The following is a 4,647-nucleotide window of genomic DNA, read 5'->3' as shown; positions in this document are numbered from 1 at the left end:
GCCGGGCTCACTGCACGGCCGGGCTCACTGCACGGCCGGGCTCACTGTGAGGCGGCCCATCACGACTCCCTCCCGCCGCCAGGCTGCGCCTCGCTCTCCTTTTATAGGAACCGGACGCCCAGTGAGGACAGGCGGCCGATGACTCACTCCCTCCCTGCCTTCCTCCCGCCCGGCCGCGCTCCGCCAGCGGCCGCCGCCCTGCGCCGCCATCCTGCCCGCTGCCCGGGAGAACGGGCCGGCACCCAGGCCCGTCATCCCCGTCGCCCCCGTGAACGCCGCCGGGCGGCGCGGCAAGGACTGGGGGCGTCACAGCTGCCGCGGCGGGGGCCAGCTTCGCGCTGGCTCCGCGCCGCGGCCGGATGGGCGGGAAGGAGGGAGGCTCCTCCCCTCGCGGCGGCGCAGGCAGCGAGGGCCCCTTCCCGCGGGGCGACCGCCGCCCACTCCCCACTCACCGCCGGTGCCGGCTCCACATCCGCAGGGCAGGGCGGGGAGGGCAGGGGAGGGGCGGGAGGCTGGCGGCGGCCCCAGGCACCGGGCCCGGCCGGGAGCAGCACCGGCCCGGCCCAGCCTGGCACCGCCCGCCGGCTGCCGCTGGCCACGCCCCTCACACGGGGCCCATCCCATTCCATTTCAAACCAACCCGGCCCGGCCCCTGTCTGACTGCCCACCCCTTGCACCATAATGCATCCAAAATGTTGTTAGGTCAGTGTTGTATCAACACTCGAATAGACCACGAGCTCTCACGTCATCTTCTTGTTTATTTTCGCCTTTCCCTCCCTGTGCTGTCTCCTGTCACAGAATCACAGAATCAATTAAGTTGGAAAAGACCTCTTGAGATCATCACGTCCAACCTCTGACCAAACACCATGTCAACCAGACCATAGCACTAAGTGCTCGTTTCTTGAATACCTCCAGGGACAGTGACTCCACCACCTCCCTTGGCAGCTCATCTAATCACCTTTTCTGTGAAGAAATTCTTCCTTATATCCAATATAAACCTACCCTGGCACATCTTAAGATTATGTCCTCTTGTCCTATCACTGGCTGCCTGAGAGAAGAGACTGACCCCCACACTGCTACAAACTCCTTTCAGGTAGTTGCAGAGAGTGATAAGGTCTCCCCTGAGATTCCTTTACTTCAGGCTAAACAACCCCAGTTCCCTCAGCTGCTCCTCATAGGCGTTGTGCTCCAGTTCCTTCACCAGCTTTGTAGCCCTTCTCTGGACCTGCTCCAGCACCTCAATATCTTTCCTGAATTGAGGGGCCCAGAACTGGACACAATACTCAAGGTACAGCCTCACCAGTGCCCAGTACAGGGGAAGAATCACTTCCCTGGTCCTGCTGACCACACTGTTATTGGTACAGGCCAGGATGCCATTGGCTGCCTTGGCCACCTGGGCACACTCCTGGCTCATGTCCTTCCCTGGACACAGCCAAAACCTCCTCCTGGAGCTTCAGCCCTCACTTCAGCTGAGTCAGTTTTATTTCCAAGCATTGTTTTGTACAGGCAAAAGAGAACATTTTTGCATTTTGATACCAAGACTTTTGTAGAGAATATAGTTCTACACATCCATTTGTAGCTAGGAAGCAAGTGTAACTGCAGACCAGTGGTGATAGGCGAAGGAGCTGGCCAGCAAAGCCACTGCTGGGCTTGGGGAAGCCTTTTCAACATATTTGGAAATAAATACAGATTTTTGTATGTAAATTTTACAGTGAGAAGTTTGATTTGTGTTTGGTAGCCAGTATAAAATACCAGTTTCTGTTGATAAGTTTTTCTATTATTTATAGATAATGAAGCAGGAAGGGTCCAGGGCACCCTGGAAAATGGAGATACGTGAATACTTGAAATTCAGGTACTACAGACTGCAGTGGGGAGTAGAAGACAGACACCATCTGTATCAGATAGTTTGGGCAGAATGTATTAGTCAGACTTCTTAAACTATGTTTCAGTCTTGTCAAGCTTACAGTGGCCTCACCGAATAATTATTCACCTCTGAGCATCTCCAGCTGTGCAAACTCTTGATTCCTGAAGAAACAACATGGCAACAATAGAAAACTGGGTTTAACAAAAGGGGTTTTTTAGACACTATTCTTGTGCTTTGCATGTTGGATGCATCTTTTTGGATATCTGCAATGTCTTCATTGGGCTTTGGGCTCTTTATTTTAGGGGCCCTCTGGCCTTCTTGGCCTGAGATCTTCAGTCTGCTAGTGGTTTACAAAAAATGTTTTTAAAACTATCGCTGACACCTCTTACATTTGTGAGTTTTCAGTGGGGACTTGCCATTATCCAATTACTTTGGCCCAGGAAAAGAGTTATTCAAGATCAATGTCTTTTCTGGTATCAAATTAATTTTTCTACTGGACAGGGTCATTTAATGTCAATATTGCTTGATGGGACTGTCATGTTTCCTCAATGTCGTGTGTCCACTAGGTGTCATATTCTTGCTATGCAATGAATTCTTAACTGTTATACTCTCAGTTTCTCCCTAAAGGTTTGCATTTTGCTAGCCATGCATAAAGGTTAGCACATAAAGCCATGTTCACAAAAGAAAAATAGGATTCATAAGTAGATAGTGGATGTGCCTACAAAGTAATCTACACACACATACACTGCTGGCGCAGTGGAAACCATCTCATCATGATGGCAAAAATTAAATTACTTTGTGCCAATCACAGTGTTAGAATGACTAGAAATTTTGCCTTAAGAGGATTAGCTAATTTAAAGATGGATCAGGTATGCCCATCCTAAATTACAAACTGCACTGGCATTATAGCTAAATATAAATCCCAAGCTTGTATCTGTGAGTGACTGCAGTCCAGTCTTGCGATTCTGTTATCTGATTATAGCGTTTTCATGGTCTGTCTCTGTCAGTCACTATGCAGACTACAGACACAGTAGAATGGATGAGCTGTGGTAAGGCAGAAAAAAAAAAGAAAAAAAAAGAGAGACAAAAGAAGAATCCATGAAAATTTCAAGAGCGGAGGATTTATTTTTATTCTGTGGTTAATCCTCTTCTCCCTGGAGTAATGACTACCACAGTACTTAGCCAAATTAACGAGCCATTAAGCTACTGTGAAGTGAAATAATCTTTTACACCTGGTCAAAACTTTGCTCATATTTTGAGTATAGTTCAATGCCTCGCTGAGTCCATACAACATCTCACTACTACTAAAAGGGTTAGCTCTCACTCCCAGTCCACTGCTAACATTTCCTTCTCCCCATGCCTCTCATTGCCAGATGAGTGGCTCTGCCCCACACTGAAGGCAACTCTGGCATTCACCAGGTCCTTCTCTGAGCCCACTCAATTTACCAGCTCCACAGTAAACCACCTACTTTTGGCTTGTTTGGCTTTGTTCTATTTTAGTGATTTAAATGAACTCAGAAAGAGGTTAGATAAGATCAAGATCAAGCACCTTTCCATACAGTAATTCTCATTAATTCAAATGTATGTAGATATATGTATGGTATGACAACCCTACTTCGCATAGTCACATAAATGAAATTAGTATTGGCTCTTACCTGAAGTCATATATAATTGCAATCATTCTCTTAAGATTTACCATTACCTAGGTTTTGAGGCATACTGGAACATTTTCTTATCATAAAAGTAAGGAGCAATTAACAGCAAAATATCCTTTTCATTCACAAGCTAACAACTTATTAGTTTATGTAAAATGAATGCTGGGACACCTGAAGTTTAGGGCTAACATTACATTAAATTGCATTATTGCATTATTAATGGCAATTACATTAAAATTTTAGTAATTAAATTTCAATTTCTGTATTTCTCAGAGTAAGATCCCATGACATTTTACTAATCTTCAGTGGTGTTTTTGGTCAGATTATACAGAATCTTTCCAAGAGTGTAATAAATATTATTAAAATGTTTTTAACTTCCTGCAAATAGAGGGGAAATTGTTTTTTTAATCACACCTGGCACAGCTTTTACATCCTGACAAGAATTTTCACATAAGTCTGTTTAGGCAGTCCAAGCATTGTTTGGGTCAAAGTATGGTAGCTTTGATTCATAAACACTGAGTGATGAAGCTGATAGATTGTAATCTGTAAGGTACAAGGAAGACACACCTCTGCCATTTCACATTGTGTCTACCTGATTAGAAAGATCTAGTTTTATCTTATTTTATTATTTCCAAATAAGATTATCAAGGAGCAGAAAACCCTATTCTGTCAAACAAAATGGAAACAACATAAAAAGAGGAGGATCAGCCTGCCTAAGCCTGGAAGAGGAGAGAGAAACCATTCTGAAACTATTACACAGGAGGAGCAGGTAAAACATAAAACATGCATAAGATTTTGATCATCATTTATAAACGAATTGAAGAAAAATAAATTAAGAGTTGTCAAGGCAAGTAGCATCCTGGTTTATATGAAAAATAGCATAGCCAGCAGGACCAGGGCAGTGACTGTTCCTCTGTACTCTGCACTGGTGAGGCCACATCTCAAATCCCATATTCAGTTCTGGGCCCCTCACTACAAGAAAGACATTACGGTGCTGGAGTGTGTCCAGAGAAGGCAACGAAGCTGGTGCTAGGACTAGAGCACAAGTCTGATGAGGAGTGACTGAGGGAGCTGGGGTTGTTAAGCCTGGAGAAAAGGATTCTCAGGGGAGATCTCTGCAACTACTTG

General features: G+C 45.7%; 1 protein-coding gene across 1 annotated transcript in view; it reads right to left on the bottom strand.

Moving 5' to 3' along the window:
- ANO10 (anoctamin 10) overlaps window positions 1-546 on the bottom strand; it is a 122,119-nt gene extending 121,573 nt beyond the window's left edge. The window contains exon 1 of the mRNA XM_027675479.1: window positions 453-546. The gene's annotated coding sequence lies outside the window, so the exon portion shown is untranslated. The remainder of the gene's footprint in view (window positions 1-452) is intronic.
- Window positions 547-4,647: the final 4,101 nt, after the last annotated feature.

This window comes from Neopelma chrysocephalum, unplaced genomic scaffold (assembly GCF_003984885.1).
Source record: "Neopelma chrysocephalum unplaced genomic scaffold, ASM398488v2 Primary Assembly neopelma1_26, whole genome shotgun sequence".
Taxonomy (NCBI): domain Eukaryota; kingdom Metazoa; phylum Chordata; class Aves; order Passeriformes; family Pipridae; genus Neopelma; species Neopelma chrysocephalum.
The sequence above is the reverse complement of the archived record's forward strand: the minus strand, read 5'-3'. Positions and strand labels throughout refer to the sequence as shown.